The sequence below is a fragment of the Molothrus aeneus genome, chromosome 1 (genome assembly GCF_037042795.1).
Source record: "Molothrus aeneus isolate 106 chromosome 1, BPBGC_Maene_1.0, whole genome shotgun sequence".
NCBI lineage: Eukaryota > Metazoa > Chordata > Aves > Passeriformes > Icteridae > Molothrus > Molothrus aeneus.
In genome coordinates, this window is record NC_089646.1 from 96643889 (window position 1) to 96661585 (window position 17697).

Below are 17697 nucleotides of genomic sequence, written 5' to 3' on the forward strand. Positions count from 1 at the left end.
ATTCTGATCAACTGTTAAAAAGTGAAAGGCTTAGGAGATACTTTTTATATCATTGCATTAAGAAACCAGCAGTGAAAAATATTAAACCTTTAAAAACAATCTCTAAGTTCCACTAACAATTTTACTTTCATGAAAATTTAAAACATTATCACTAAAATAATCACAATCAACTTCTCTCAGCAAGTAAAATCCTTTGTGCTTTCCCTCTTGAACAGCATAGTGAGAAAAGTAATTTTATATCCTTTATCTGAACTGTTTATATAGGAAACATAGTAGACAATTTCATTAAGGTTCAAAGTCCAAGAATTCAGAAGTTGAGAAAAGCCAGAAGAGTTTCCTAACCAATTCTCTTTCTTCTTTCACATGTGGGACAAAAATGTTTACATTAATGCTGCTCTCCAACATCCTTTAAAATGTATAGTCCTACCATTTACTTACAGGACACCAATTAAACTCAAAATTCCAGGCAGAATTATTTACTTCATTAAGGACATTTTTACCATCTCTCTGTCCAACATTTAAATGCTGGTGCACAGGCACTCAATGTTCAATTCAACACTTCATGAGTCAGAACACAGAAAGATTAATTTTCACTTGTTTTAGATGGATTCATAAGCTGAATAACATGCACCATCAGTCAAAAAGAAGGTAGTTTAATTCTGAAACCTAAATTTTTAATTCACATAATGTGGAGCTATGGGGCAAAGGGGTGAGAGCTGCTGGGGTTTTGAGAAAACACCTACCCTACCTAAATCTGAAATCTCCCACACTTCTCTAAGATGGCAGCAGAACCAAAGAACAGCAGCACCAAGAGTTGACTGCAACAGCAAAGTGCCATGTGCTGCAAGAGATCACTTAAACTTCTTCTGGTCCCTTTCAGCGGTTTGCTGACAATGGAGGAGTAAGTCAAACACACAAGCTTGGGTTTCATTATTCTTTTGAAATATACCAAACGTTTCAGTAAACTTTCTATCACTGTCCTCTAGTCACGATTCAACTTCCCGACTTCCTTTAAAACATCACAATTCAGCAGATATTTCACAAAGTTCTTTCAGCCAGTTGTTTTATTTATCAAAGCAGTAAGCAAATGAATAGCCCATGTTACAGTACCAGGTAGCAGGATGAGGAGCAGAGAATCCATCAGTGCTATGTAGCCAAAGACGTTAAAAAGATGCAGAAAAAATAAAAGCAAACCACCAAAGTTATGGAGAATGGTAACAAAAAAATAAAACAAGTCCCCTTCTTCTTAAAAAAAAAAAAGGGAAAAAAAAGCGCAGCAACACTCAAACACCTTTCAAGGTTAGCTCTAAACCATTGATTAAAGTGATTGAAGTACAATGTGCAAAGAAAGCAAATTCAGACTAACAAATAGGCCAAGGCGCAGAGTTTATGTTTTGCATGATACAAGCTCTGAGTTGGCTAAACTGGTGTCACTAGCATGGCACAAAGCATTCTCACAACCCCCACCCCATTCTGCTTGTAACAACAGATCTGACTGAGGCTGATGGCCTGCTTTCCAAAAATACAATTGAAAGCCAGGTATATTTTGACAAACTGCAAAGGTCATAACTGTAACTACTCTTACCTAAAATAAAAAAAATCTGGCTTTTGTCCAAGTTAGAATTCTTTTTTTTCAGTATCAAAGCATAAGCAGTCCCTCTAAAAATCTACAGGAGCTGCAAGTACTTTGGGCATACTACAACAATCAAGTTCCTTAAAACTTTCATAGACATGTGGACCTTTGTTGTTCTTGAAAATCCTTACATACAGGGAGCAGCTTAATCAAGGAAGCATCAGAATTTCAGAGATTTTTTTTTCTTTTAACTAAAAGCTCCTCAATAGCCTTTAGTCTTATTTTTTGTATATAAAAGCAGAAGTACTTAGTGTTAAAAGAACACTATCAGTGGCTGCCCTGTGGTTAACACCTTTATCTACATTTTTAATACTGTCTATCATCACCCAGAACCATGTCACATAAAATTCAGTGGCAATCACTTCTTTTTATGGCCATCATGAGAAGTGGAAGCATGATCATAGAATTCCTTTGGATCACATAAGGAGCTTGCACAAATGGAAATCAAACTACAAAGTCTAATTACTTGGGCAGTGGTCCTAGACAGCACGAAAGGAGAGTCTCAATATATCCTACTGTGCAGCAACAGTTTCAGATGCAAGATGAATTGGGAGAGAAAGTCAGAAGCAGGTTTTCCCTCTCCGGATCAGTTGCTTACCCCACCAGGATGAGAAAAGGCACACTATCTAGATGATTTTCAGCTCTGTTAGTCTTCTTCAGAACGGCTTTAGAAGAAGGAATAGAAATCCTTTCACACCACAGAGCAACTGAAAGGCTGGTGTGCAGAGTAGTCCTCATACAGAAAGGACAAAAGTGGAAAATTACCATGGCTATCTTACATTCTGAATGAGGGCTCTACCTAGCAAGCTGTTATATCCTATACTTTTACATCACTGGGAAATGCAGCCTGTACTGCTCCAGTCTGTGAAACTACATGTGCAAATGACAAGGAAATTTTTAGCTACACACTTTAGTATTTAATTTCATATTTCACTGCAGATACATTTTGTCCTTCACATAGATGACAGACCCAATATCCATCTATTATCTATGGTCCTAAATAAGTAATAGTGACAACAATCCAGTCACACACACTTGGGAATCCATTTTAAAGGCAAAGGAGCACTTAGTACATCAAGCATAAGGAACCCACTCTTACATAGTTGCACCTCAATTCTATTCTGGAACACACATACTATTTAATGAGATACAATTCGACTGAGATTGTCAAATAGTATCAGCTAAAGAAGGATCAGTCTTTCATGGCCAGGAAAAGAGATCCAACCAGCGAAACAGAAAGTAAGGTTTCTTTTACAGACAAGCCAGCACAACACAACAAACCAGAAGGCAGGGGGTGAAGGGGTAGGAACAGAACTTCCTTCTCCTTATTTAAAGACTGGGGGGATCTTGAGTCAGGTGGAGCCCAAGGGGCAATCATCCTGAGTACCTCTAATTAAGCAGTCTCTCCTGGAATATGCTCCAGTAACAGAATCTGTATCAGTCAAGCACCAAGCACCATGGGCCCACTGATCCCCCCATGTGTTTGGCCTGGCTGCCCCTCCAAGGTCTTAGGAACCACTGCAGAAAGTAATCGAAGCTCTGCATTTCAGAAAATGAGAATGCAAAACACAGTTTATGTAAAATATTTCCCTTCCCAATTTCACTGGCAGGAGGCCCAATAAGAACAGTTAATTAATTATCTTCTTTATGGTTTAGAGTCTATCCACACATGGGAAATAGGAGACACGGCTGTGCTTAAAGTACTGTCAAATACACCAGGTAAACACACCTGTAGAGAGAGTATTATCTCCATCTAACTCACAAAATTACTTTTACACTTTGTTTCCCCTTAAAAAAGAAGGTGAAACATTACATAAATTTCTAATTTCACCCTTTTAAGTCCAAGGGTGCTTGTAAGAAGGCACATACCCTAACACTGCACAACTTGCACACTGACCAGAATAGGAACAGAATTTTAACTGCATAGGCAAAGCTGTTTAGCCATCTTTTTCATAAAGTCCTGACTTGTCAGAGTAAAACCTTTTTACAGGACTAGACCAGTTTGGACAAAACTTAGTCTACATGCAAATTTTCTCATTTTGGGTCAAAATGAGAGAGCCTCTTAATTATTCATGATTAAGATCAGGAAATTCTTTTTTTCTCCTACACCTACACTCTCATCACCTGCAGACAGAAATGGCTCACTACCCCAACCAATGAATCTGATGGCAAATATATTAATGGCAGTTTTTAGACAAACACTGTTTTGTCCTGATGCACACTGGAAGATGGTTGGTTCAGGGCTGTCGTGGGTTTTTTTTAAATAACGTTGCCAGTAGCAGGAAATCATTTTACACTTAGCCCTAAACTATCTGATTTTGCTAATATTCTGTCCTAACCCAACGAAGATTAATTAACTGTGAGCAGCCATTTAACTCAATGGGACTCCTCACTGTACATTATATTCAGCTTGCACATGAAAAAATTGGGCCTTACACTGAGCAACTTCACATCAGTGTATAAATTGTTACACACAGACAGGATCAAAGATAAAATTTTCACTGTCTGTATGAAGTAATGTGCTCTATCAGATTTACACAAACTCAAAGCCCTTAAGATAGCTATCTCCAGAGCAAGGTCAAATTTCTGCAGAGCCAGGAGTATCGAAGCCTGGCTGCAAAAGCGAGCTAAGCTTCAAAGTTCAACCACGAATAAAAGAGTCGTGTCCATGCACACTGACTTTCTTTTCTCCAGTTCTGACATTAAAGACACACTATAAATAAAATGAAGGAAAAAAAAGTATTAGCCCAATTAAAAAAAAAAAAAAAGATAATCAAGGGGATACATGCTTTTCAATGCTGATACATAGAACTTAAGTTCTTTTTTTTTTCCCCTGTCAAACAACATTTAAAACACTGCAGATTCCAAAAGCACTTATTTTTGTAATACACAGAACATAGGAGTCAGTACTGATATAACAACTTCAATTCACTGTCTTCTTCTTATCATCACTGGATTAGACAACAGCTCAGATAAGTGCTATTGGTGAATAGAGACTTTTATCCCTGCAGTAAGGGACCATAGAATATTTACGCTCACTGCAAGTATTTTCCCAAGTAACTGGATTTTTTGCACAAAATAATGCCAAAGGCTAATGGCTAGTATTTTATTACCTCTCGGCATTACTTACGAGTACTAACCAGCAGCTCTTTTCCTTTCAAAAGCCAAAAAGAGGAAGAAAGTCAATGTTTCAGTGTGAATTGATCAGCACTGGTTTCGTCTCTTTTCTGCTGCAGAGAGAACAGGGAGGGGAAGGAATAAAAAAGCCACTAGGCACCTACCTTATACAGACTGAGACTTAAGCTCTTACACACACCTTAGTGACTCGTAGGTCTGAATGCACAAACCAACTATTCTAGAGCCAGTCTCCTTGGGCTGACCAAAATTCCACCTTGGAAAATTCCCCCAGCACAAGTTTCACCCAAACCAGTATCCCTGCACAAACAGCTTCTGTTAGTGAATCTGGCGAGAATTCCTTACTCGCCCAGTTCCCACCAGCTCCTGAAAGAACATCCATCTGAAATGCTGCCTACCCTGTTTTTGGAGTACAGCTTCCACACAGCTTATCCTAGAAGGCACACCTTCTGTAATCAAAAACCTTTGCCCTGCTGACACTTGTCTCTGTTTCTCTATTTGATTAAAACTCCTAATCTGATACCTGATTACTAACCCAAAGGGATTCCAAGGGTATTAAAAGCCATTACTGATGTCAAAAACCAGTCAAAATTACAGCTTGTAACTGCCCAGTCCTGCAGCACTTGCTGAGGTAAAGCCAGGAGAGACAGAATTCCCGAAATCAGAAGGAACAAAAAAAGAAGGCAAGTTTGACCACTGTATTAGAGACATCATGGGACCAAAAAGAAACATTTGGAGTAGCCTACTATGTTCTCAACCTATTTGAGGAATGCAGACTGCTTTGGAGAAGGAAAAACAATCACCTACTCAAGACTCCTACAAGCTACTGTTTTAGCACATTTACCAGAAAACGTCAAGATTAATTAAGAATAAAACTACTCAAGAAAAAAGAAGAGATCACACACTGTAAAACCAAGTCTGACTGGAATCTCATTTCCAACAATGTTTTCAAAAGTAGCACTCTATGTACTGTTTTAAGCAATACAGAATATCCTTGAGAAAAAAGCAGATTTAATAACTTTGGGACTCTCAAATGCTAAAATTAACCACTTTATCTCCTAGCTGCATTCACCACATGAATTCAAGACCCTAAAAACCTATCACAACTGCTCTTACAGGTCAGTATCACATACATCCAAGTTAAATGACACAAGTACAGCTGCTGATTATACAGTGCACTAAAAAGCAAAGAACAATACCACATATGTGTGTGATTTACTTAATAATATGCACAGCTCATTTTCTTGGTTTAAATTTTTAACTTCAGACCACTTAAACTCTCAGAAAAAATTACTAATATCTACTATCTATACCTTCACTTCCAGAGAAAATGGCTCTCATCCAAAACTATTTTACAGCAGTTTACAGCAAGATTAATTGGTGTTTACAACAAAAACTCACTCACTTTACAAATCTATGATTTTTTTTAATTGCCAACCTATTGCACTTGGCAGATTACAAAAAGACTGTTTCCCAGAAGACAGAGCATGAGAGGCTATGTGCATGAAATATACAAAAAAGGAAGCAATGTGTGGGGAGCAGCACCTGGACAGAAATGTCTATATACAGCATTCTATGCTTGGCTTTACCTGCAAGAAAGATTTTTTTCATTCTGACTTTAAACTCCATTCCTTCAATGGAGTTTAAAGTCAGAGGCAGAACAAGTCAGCCACTCTATTGACATCCATGCTAAACAAACACCTACATTTAACTTGCATAGTTTTCTTGGTGATGCAGCAACCAAGAAAGAATTTTTTAGGTAACATGTGGCCTCATAAATGAGGCCAACTGAGTCCCTCAGAGTCCAAAGTGTTATGTGAATGGTTAAGGAGACAGAAAAGGACCAATGGTTTTCAAAGTATTTTATCTTAATATTTTCCAGAAAATAATTTAATGAGAGATAACAGTTTAATTAATCTTTTAAAAATTAAAAATATGCAAAGATAGGTTATTAAATCCACATTACAGACTAATGAAGAGCAGTTAGATTTGCAAAGCCAAACACCTCAAAGTCTTCTGAAATTGTCTGGAGTTCTAAATACTTATTGTTTGCACGCCTGTACACGACAAAAGAAGACCACAAAAACTACCAAAACAAAATATCCAGAGCAACTTTTATTTAAGTGAGTTTAAGTACTTGCAACTAAATTTCTAATGCTTTGATCTGAAAATTTTAATTCTCAAAATAGGTAGACTAAGCCAGATTTTGCTTCACGTTGCCTATTCAAATTCAGTCTGTGTAGACTCCAGCAAAGTTTGTGTACCTTTTTCATAACCTTGATGTATCAGTCAACACTTTACATACAGTCAGCTTTCCATTTTCATCCAGGGCAATAATTATAGGCCAGTTTGCTTTCAGTTTGGTTTTATTCACCAGGAGAGGCTGAAGTAGGTGACAGGTTTTTGTTTCAATAGCTTTTTCAATTCAGCTACGGGGGAAAAACATTCTGCAACAAAACCCACCAAGTTTCTAAATCTTTCTTTCAAAAGTAATGTAACTAACTATTTTTAACACAGAAATTTATTCAACTTGTATAGTACAGTGTTTTAATTCAGAAATCAATTATTTCAAGAGGAAAAAGTAAAACAATTATAAAAGAAGGAATGTACTGTGTACCATGAATTTTTTTATTCTGCGGTATCAAAAATATATTTGAGTGGTACGAATCTGCTTTTTAATCCTGGACAATAAATATCCCATTACAAGCACAATCATCTTCTTTTCTACAAAAACATACTGTTGTATGCAACTTGACATCTGAAATCATCAAGAATGATTTTTAGAAAAGTTTTTCTTAAAGGATACTTCCTTCTCTACTACTACAAATTTATTGCGAGGGTCCAGGTCAAAGGTGATAAGACCTTGGGACCTTTGTCTTCTGAAGACTGATATTTATTTCCAGAAAATCAGATGTGCAACAAAACAGAATGCAAACAAATTTTAGAATAAACATAAGGACAAGGAACATTACAGATATAATTATTTCTTTTCTGGAAAATAAAAAACATAAAAAAGAGTTCTCAACTCAAAGTTCTGTATTTGCTCTCAGTTTAATACTTTACAGTACAAAATATACAGTTACATGGCATAAGATATCTATCTCTATTCTGTTTTTCATCCTATCCAATTTATATTCAAGCCATTTTAGCATCTGTATTACATTCCCTTTTATACTATTTGTATCGTATTTTCTTCCTTGGAGCATCAGAACTGCTTGAGCCACCCTCTCTAATTTGTTGCTAACACACATTAAAGCCCTATCAACAAAACACTGAGGCACACACCAGCTGAGAACAGTCTCCTTTCTATCTATTTTATGTTATTGCATTGTACTACCCAAACACTGCTAAACTAGTGCTGTGTAGGACCAAGAGGGCCGTAAAGAAAGAGAAAAAAAGGCACTTGAGTTAGGGATTACCCTGGACTATGGCCCATGTTTTGCCAACAATAGCATAGTAAATATGTAGTGAACTCAGGGCAGCCCTACCAAATGAAGTCCTGCAACTGTTTGTGTTCGAATTACTGTAAGACTATAAAAAAAAATTAATAAGAAAGAGCAGAAATAATTAACTTGTTTTGTACAAACAACTTTTTGTTACACTCTCACTCTATCAATTAATTATGTTAAGGAGAGTCCGAAGTTGTAATCTACTCACAGAACAGTAGGAACCAGTTACCATTTCTTCAAACCATCCCTCTCCAAGAATAAGCCAAGGTTACTGACCAACTTCACAATCTAGGATCAAAGAAGTTAATAGCATAGTGTAAATTAACACACAACTGGTTTTAAATTTCAGTACATCAAGTTTTTATGAAACTTAGAATTATCCATCACGTCTTCTGAATCCATGCAAACACTGTGATGCTGCAATACATGCAGTACATTAAAGTGATGCTCATGGAACCCCTGGAAACAACACAGAGCTTCTCCCTAACTACTCCATACCCTTCCAGCTGTCCAGGGAGTTAGCTAATGTGGGTATGTCTGCATAACAATACTCTGTTATCACTTAAACTTTTAAGTATTAATGCTTAATTTCATTAGATTTTAACTTTAAAAAAATCTACTTAAATCTCAAAACTTGGGATATAGGGAACACATCCCTGATTAAGCATACAAGACATGAACCTGTTTCAAGTAAGCTCAGTTCCAAGCACAGAGCAATGCCAAAACCCCAAGAAATATTGAATAGGAAGTGAAAACTCCCTTCAAGTACTGTTTAACACATCAAAAAAGTAAGCATTTTGAAAAAGCTGAAATTGTCAGTCTTAAGTTACAAGTAAAACTGTGAGTTATGACTACTGTCTTATTGCAGAAGACTTAAAAAAATACCTACACATTCTCTAGTTGTTGAGAGTCATCCAGCCAAGCTAAGTAATTTATTTTATAATCGCACCAAAGCTTCCATATTTTCTACAATCTAAAGATGTATCTATTAGCACAAACAAAAATCAGAAACAGAACCAGTCCTGGTTTTTTCCACCCAGAGCAGAAATGCAGAGACATTATTCCTTGAGTACTTGTGCAGACAGCAACTCTCCAAGACAGGAGGCCTGGAGCAAGCATTTAACTACAGGTGTATTAAGAGGATAGACATGGCATAAACATTCTTGGCCTGTAGGAAAGAGTGGTTGGGTCCTCACAGTGAAAGGCACAAGAATTTTTTAAGGGGAAGTCAGTTTTCCTGACTAAGGCATATTCTACGACCAATTTCTTTAATGCAGTAACCTACTCCACATGAAAAAAAACCCACTGTGTTCCAAACTAAGATGATATTGAAAACATAGGAAGACAAAAATAAAGGGGACAGAAAGACATAGCCAAAGTACCCTCCTATCACAGAAGCATCATCCTCTGCATCTCTCAAAAACCCGTTGTTTTGCAAAGGCTTTTTTCATAAGCAAATGGGTTGGCATGGGCTAATTATTTTCTAAGTGGCATCTTTACGGAAAGAGAGTGTAAAAAGCAGCTCGAAGAACAATGAAAGCGAGTAAAGTTTGCGGATCTGGTAAGGCTTTTGTTAAAGTCAAGTTCTTAAGTGCTGCCTGTCACAGAAATGAGCCTCTCGCTCGCCCCTTCGGGAGCCCTTGGCGCACCCTCACCTCGCAACAACCCGGGGCTCCTGCACGGCACAAACCCCGACCCCGGCTGCCAAATCCCCACCTCCGGGCACCCGCCCCGCCGGAGACGGGGACATACAAGCCTCAAGTGAAGGCAGGTTTCACGGCGGGGTAAAGGGAAATCAGCCCAATTCCGCCCCCCCCACAATGGCACCAGTAGGCGCGGGGTACATTCGGGCAGTGGCCCAGGGTAGGAGCACGGAGCCCGGCGGGCCCCGCTGCCGCCACTGGCGGGGACGAGAGGCTGGCCTGGCCCCCTCCTGTCACGGCGGGGGTTGGGCAGCGCCTCGCCGGCCCGGGCCCGGCACTGCTTCCCGCCCGGCCGCCTCGCAGGCCGCGCCGCGGCCCCGGTGCCTCCGCAGGGCCTGGCACCGCCGCGGGCTCGGGGAGCCCAGCAAACAAAGGGAGCGGAGGCCGGGGCCGCGGCCCGGGAAGAGGGCGGCGGGCAAGTGGCGAACCGCACCGGCCCAATCCATTGGCTCTCCCTCCACCGCACCAGCCCTCTGCGCCCAGCGGTGAAGGCAGGGGGGAGCCGGGCCGCGGCGCGCCGTTGCCCCGGGGACGCTCACCCAGCGGAGGCCGCGGTGTCCCGCTCCCGGCGCGGGCCTCTTCCCGGGCACCTCAGCGGTGCGGCCCGGCCTCCGCCGGCTCCCGGGCTCGGCGGGGAGCAACCTCCGGGGGTGGCGGAGCGGCACTCACCGAGGAGGAGGAGAAGGAGGAGCTGGCTCTGCTGTTGCTTTCGCGGGGCCCGGCCCGGCTTCGGCTCTGGCTCCCTCCCTCGCCGTGCCGCCGCCTCCCTGTTCCTGGCGCCGCCGCCGCCGCTTCCTCCGCCTCCTCTGCCCCCACCCCTCTGTCCTCGGAGGAGCGCACGGGGGTGGCGAGCCCGCGATGGCCGCCGCCTGCGGCAGGCACGGCTACGGCTGCGGCTGCGGCGCCCGCGCACAGCCCGGCGGCGGCAGGAGGGCCGCGGGCATCCCCGCTCCGTCCTACACCCGCCCGGCCCCCCCCGCCGCCCGGCGGACTCCACCAGCCCCCTGCGGCACGTCTGCCCCGCAGAAACCGGGACCCTTCCCTCACTCGGGTCCGGGCGCCTCGCCCCGGGCTCGTTCCCGCTGGGCGGCCGCGGGAAACCCGCGGGGGGCGGCCGGGAGCCGCGCTGGAATGGAGGCAGGGAGGCGGTCTGGCTTTGTTAGCCCCGGCCCTTTCCTCTCTCCCCCACGCGCTCCGGTGTGTGACCGCTCCGCTGGGCGACAGGAGCTCATCAACCAAGTCCACAGGGAGCTGCCTCCCCTATTCCTTCTGGCGGGGGCAGCCCCTCCCTGGCAGCGCCCGGCCAGAGGGGTCCCTCAGCCGCCCCCGCTGCCCCGCCGGCCACGGGCGCTCCCCGCCAGGCCCGCTTGCGCTGGAGAGGGAGCGGGAGAAGGAGGGGGATGATTTCTCCTCCGCTTCACCTTCCCTCACACCTCTCTTGGCGTGAAAGCGACGCGCCAGAACAGGCATTGCTTTTGTGTTCAACTCTGTTTCACAGATCTCCTCGAGAAAAGTGACACTAAACTTCAGGCATATATCAGCTGTGCTGCAGCAACTTCAGCCAAGCAGACTGCTTTGATTGCTTGTTCTCCGGTCTCTTTTTAAAAATAAAATGCTAGCTCGAGAGCAAGAAAACAATTCTTAATTTAGGATGTGTGAGACTGATGGAAGTGACTAGCAGGGTGCGAAGGTTTAAAATCTATGGATGATACGGCTCTTAAAAGTTGTCACAAGTCCTGTTTGCTGACTGGCGTGGAGCTAGGAAAATACTACTTCAATTCCTGCTTGTGGTGCTTATAACTGATGCAAATCAACAACCAGATTTGCGCAGAGAAGCATAATTTGCTTACCTATGTAGTCGCATGACAGTCAGTAAGAGTATTTGTATGACTTATTATGAAACAACTGACTTCAAGGTTAAAAAGTATCCATTGAAACTCAAGATCGTGAGAATATTCACACACATCCTGCTTGAATTCTGAGTTCTGAGGTGTTTATGAGTTCAGGTGAGGGACTTGTTTAATTGCCTAGGTTATTTGAGGTCAGAGTGCGTCCTGATTGCATTCATATTTTTATATCCCAGGCATTTATAGAGTTACACACTTTCCTTGAGTCCCATCCAAGGATTGTATGCTTCCTTAGGTGTCTGATCAACCTCAGTTTCTGGCAGGCCAGGACTATTTCAGGAGATGATGACTCTAATCAGAGTTGCAGAAAGAGTTTGTTTTTTTTTTTTTCAAATATAAAGCTTGGCTTTTTCATTTATTAATAGAATGATTTATGTTTTTATTAAGTGTTTTAGATTAGAACTGTTTGTTTTACTATTATGATTACATGTTATCAGTGGTGTAACAAAGCTAAGAATCACTTCAAGTGGATCACATGAAACCTTAGGGGTTTTAACTTTTGTTTGTAAAACCAATATTGTTGATATTGGTTTTTTTTTTTATTGTTGATATTGTTTGTTTTTTTTTTACTTTCTAGGTTGGCAGTCATGTTCAAAGAAAGAAAGAAAATTAAACGAGCAATAAAATACTAACTTTTTTTTTACAACGTAGAGGGTTCCTTCTTCTCCTAGATGAACTGTTGTAAGTTTAGCAACCTAGTTAAAAAAAGGAATAAGAGAGAGCAAGAAAGGCTCTGATGGGGAAAGTTCTTCTTCATGTATATGTGTGTATATTCTTACCTTCTTCTTGGGCCTCCTTTTCCTTGGGATACAAGCATTTGAGCAAGTAATTATTTTCAGGATCCTGCTGGCATCCGTGCTTGACACATATATATAGTATTAACATATATTTAGTATTAACTTTTCAGCAGCAGCTGTGGGACAATGGCAGCAGTATGTGAAGAAGCCAACTGGGCTTAAAATGTTTGTCCTTCATTTTGCTTTCAGGGAGCTTTTACCATAGGCAACTTTTTCAGTCATCTAAATTGCAAGTGAGATGAATTTTTTAAATCATCTTAGAAATCTTATTCTAAAGTCTCCCAAACTATTAAAAAACTGTTGAGTCTAGATGATGAGGTTTTCCAGCCATGTGTTGACCAAAGGTTTCCACATGTCTGAAACTGCCCTCTTGTCAGTCTTATGAATCAAAGGACTTAGCTTTCTGCAGAAATGTGACCAATAGATAACAGGAAGTTTGAAGAAAAGTAATGCAAAACATTTGGTAGCTTTTTCCCATGTCTTCCATACCTTAACATTCTTCTTAGTAGGGATGATGTTAAATATGGCTTAAATTACTACTCCAAGCACTCACCTTTCTCATTTTCTCTCCTTCTCCTTCCCTCATCCTGCCCATGCACACCCTTCACTTTTTTCGTGGTGGCTCCAGGCCTCATTGGTCCTCTCTAAGCCAGCACAGGTGGCAATATCTCTAGAGGTTCATTTTCCTAACAATAAATTGTGACATAAAGAAGAACTGATGCCTTATTTCTCACATCTCATTCTTTTCCATAGGCTACCAGTGTGCTCTCAGCTTGTCTCAGCCTTAATATATAGTTTCAGTTTCGGATAGCTTTTTCCCATCAAAATGTGGCAGCAGGCAACTGTATCCCAGTGAAAGCAACAGTTTATCACCAAGTCTGAATTCACGTAAGTGCGCTACTGATGTGGCATCTTGAATGGCAGACAAGGAGAATGCAGGAGGGATCACTCAGATAAGTTTTTCTTGGCTTAAAAACATGTAGTGAACTAAATTAGGCTGTTCGTATATTCAGGCATCTTGTTTCAATGCTCTCTGAATGTATCACCTATCAGACTTGCCTCACAGTTGCTAACTTTTTTTAAATGACAAGACCTAGAAATTTGGTCTTAGTAATAAAAAAATCCAAATTTTTCCTACCTGATTTCCTTATAATTGGGGCTTCTAAAATCAGGAACTCTATACCCAGTTTTAATTACTTTGGGGTTGCATGTCTATGTGTTCTCTATTTTTATATGCTTATGTCTTTTTTCTCATCATACTTAAAAGTGTGATTACAAATGACTTCATTATTTTTGAGATCAAACTGTGCATATACAAACCTCTAGTTCAGAGGGACAGGTCAGAAACCTAAATTATGAGTGTTCATTGACAACAGAGCCAATAGTTATGTCCATTATACCTCTTTCTTTCTTATTGCTACCTACCTGCCTGGTATAGGTTATCATTACCTTGTAACAACTTCCCTGGCCCTGGCTCTTTGGCCGGAATTGTGGTCGGAGGTTGGTGCCTTTTTCCTATTGTTCTTGCAGGCATATAACTGATTTTATTTTAAGGACCCAAATGCCTTCCTTTCATGTTCTGTTCAGTATATTTCAGAAGGGAAATTTTTTGTTATTTTACTAAAATGTTTAAATTATTGTAATGCTTTACAGGAACTTGATCTTTTAGATCGTAAGTGTTTAGATCACCTTGAAAAAACATATGCTTTTAAGGAAAGCCATATATCCAAAATCCCTAAATTGCTGCTTATTTTTGTAACTGTGGCCTAATTTTCTGGTTTTTTAATTCCTGTACTCGTTTTTTATTACTATGAATTTATGTATTCCTTTATTTATATTTTTAGAAAATGTTGTATATTTATATTCCTATGTTATAATATGTCCTTATATATCACATCATCACATATGGTTTTCAGACATTGTAGGTTTGTTCCACTTCATTTTCTCTTAGGTTCTTTCACATTTTCTGTTGATAAATTCCATTTCTGTTATAAAAGTTAATTTATGTAAATATTTTCAAAGTGGGGTTTTTTTTCCCCCTATATTTTGGAGGGACTTCCCCCTCCACCCAGTTTAATACTATTGTTACAAAAAAAACCCCACCAAACTGAGGTGAAGTGTACAGGAAGTTCTTTCACACAGACAAACCTTTTGTCTCAGATTGGAGTTAAATTGGCATTATTTACTGACACTGCTGAAATTAAAGGTATAGATGGCACTAAGACCTCTTACAGCTACTAAAGATCTATCGTACATAAAAATGATGTGCTACATTTTAATCAGAGTACTGCTATTGCTTCTGCTTCATGCTGTGGTTATGTTGTGATATGCTCCATCTCTTATGATTATGGATAAAAACTGAGTCTTTACTTACTCGGGTGTTTTTTGAAATACACCAATTTTGAGTGCCACTCTCACCTCTTTCATTTAATGTCATTTGAAGAGGAAATATACTTCAAAATTGTATTATTGATTAGCACTTCTGAAATTAAGATTCTTACATTCATTATGAAGCTTTCGGCTGATTATAGGGTTTGTTCATTTTTTTTAGCAAGAGTGCAGCTCAATATTTACTTTTATTTTCAAAGTTTTCTAACAATTATATTACAGTAGAAAACAGTGTAAAGCAAAATTATATCTCTAATAACAGCACAAGGGGACTAACTTCTAATCTCTTGAGTAATGGAGAAAGGGAGGAAACATTTTAAATTTTTATATACCAAAAACAGAATGGCCAGGTAAATTTGGCCTTACAAATTGATTCCTGTTAATGTCAGAGAAATAAAATACCACTTTTTTGTTGACAAAGATGCATAGTAAATCATGACTATAGCTGGCTGCAAATAGCTCTATACAGTGAGGTTGGCCTATGTGTCTTATTCATTGATTGCCTGTATTGCCGTACAGTCACTTGTAATCTGCATTGAGTCATGTAGATGTGGAGATTCAGAAAAAAAGGCAAGGTGGAGAACTTGTCCCAGCTCAGACCTCATCTGTGTAATCACTGTTGACACAAACAGTCTGAACCTCTCAGCCCAGAGGACTTTGCCCTGCAGCAGGACATAGCTAACAAAGACAATATTTATGAAGCCTATACTCTCAAAGCCCATGCATTGGTGCACATGTGCATTGTTTCATCTGTTTGCCCATACTGCTTCATCAAAATAATACATATAAAAAGCTACAGTCATGAATTTTTCTTATAACAGTCAAGCAGAAACTTCACAGAGACTTCCTTCTTCAACTTGTAGCATTTCTTCTGTTAAAATGTAAAATATGTATCCAGTAAGAATGTATATATCCATTTTTATGGCTACTGGTGTCACACTGTTTTTTTTTTAAAGAAAAAAGAATTATATTTGGAACATTATATTCTCCCCTGTAGCCAGATTTATTATATTCAATATCTTAATTGTTCTTTACAATGAAGATCATGAGTTTGGCTTTTTAGGCTTTACTTCAGTATTCACAACTGTCCCAAGGAGTCCACCTAAAGACAATAATTTTGGAAAGCAAGTGCCAAAGACAAATCAAAACAAACCTAAATGTCACTTTACTATACTTAAACATTCTGAGCTTCACGCTATGGTTTTGCCATAGGTCTGGAGGATCAAATGAGATTTGTGGGATTTGACTGAGATTGTGACAAGGGTGTGTGTTGCTCAGTTTTCTGGTTTCTCTTTTTGAGGAAGTGAAGCTGGTCCAGAAAATGCTGCACTTGAACTGCTTTTTCAGAGTAGAGTTCATGACAAATATGTGCCCCAAAATTTTCAAATCTAAAACTGGTAATTTAAACAATAAATAAACAATTTTGTTTTTCAGAAGGTTATTGTTCTTAAGCAGGACTACTTAAAAGGAAAACAAGCTGTTGTTTATTTTGTCATCTTTAAGGGGAAATAGAGGAAGGAATAAAAAAGGGAAAAGGATTTAGAAGATTACTTACTCTTTCCTTTTACAGGCATAAATATTTTTTTACACTTATGAGGTAATATTATTTTTGCATTTTTTCTTAGCCCACTCCTGTTAGAGTTATATGAGTGAGGACTAAGCATACAGCTGTAGCTAGAATTTTATTGAAAAACCTAAATATAAAATTTTGTTGACATCATCATACTTTCTTCATTAGACCACATAAAAGGACTCAAAGTATAGATGCTGGCTCAGAATGCTCACTGCAGAAGATTATATTAAATTTGAAGATGTCTGAAAACAGTAGTAACAGGTGTGCCTTGAAATTAATGTTCTACTTGCTGTGTAACAACTAATTGTTCCTTTTGGCTTTAAGTGTTGCAGCCATTTCCTTAGTTATGAAAAAGAAGGTGAAACGGGTTCTTTTCCGTCCTACTCCTAAGAATATTCTTTTAAAAACATGCATAAAAGCACAATAAATACTCAGTTCATGGGCAGAAGCATATTAAAAACCAACAAACAAACAAGCCTGCCCCTAAAATGGAGGTAGGGTTGCAGGAAGTCATTTCATAATACTGGCTGAGCAGTTCTTGTTGAGCCTTGATTGTCCTTCCCTTCCAGTTCACAAAAGAGATCCACATTTAACCCAACACTGTAAAGCTCTGTCTGTGATGCCACGAGCAATTTCCCTTGATTCTGAACTCCCTCTGACTTCACCTAAGTCCATAGCTCCTCCAGTATTCTTATTTCCCAGGTGCTTATCCTTGCACTCTTAGTTAGATCAAAAATGATATTTTTGTTTTTCAAGATCTTATCATTAGAGGGTGTGCCTGCAGCTGCTAGTTTTAATTCGACATAGTTTGTAAATAATTTTAATCCTCTTTTTTATATTTATAAAGCACAAGTAAAAAAAAAAAAAAGGAAGAAGACTTTGGGCTGTATCAGTCAAGCAATAAAATTCACAGCATTCTGGAAAAAAAATACTATTGTTGAAGAAACAATGTTTAAATCTAGATGGCTTACAGAGGTACATATGGAACTTCTCACATTTAGGTCACAAGTTCAAACATGGTCTTCATTAGCTGCAAATTAAAACTATCAATAACTGACATCTGTTACATAGCCAATATGGAATGAGTTGCTTTCTGAAGTGGATAGCTCAAA

At 39.7% G+C, this 17697-nt stretch overlaps 1 protein-coding gene across 2 annotated transcripts in view; it reads right to left on the reverse strand.

Annotated features, from left to right (window-relative positions):
* The window catches only part of SOCS6 (suppressor of cytokine signaling 6), a 28361-nt gene extending 17693 nt beyond the window's left edge, over nt 1-10668 (reverse strand). Inside the window, exons 1-2 of one of the 2 annotated variants that reach the window (XM_066561181.1) lie at nt 10590-10668; nt 8426-8505 (exon numbers count right to left, since the gene is read on the reverse strand). The gene's annotated coding sequence lies outside the window, so the exon portion shown is untranslated. The remainder of the gene's footprint in view (nt 1-8425; nt 8506-10589) is intronic. The other variant, XM_066561193.1, reaches the window with a different exon arrangement.
* Nucleotides 10669-17697: the final 7029 nt, after the last annotated feature.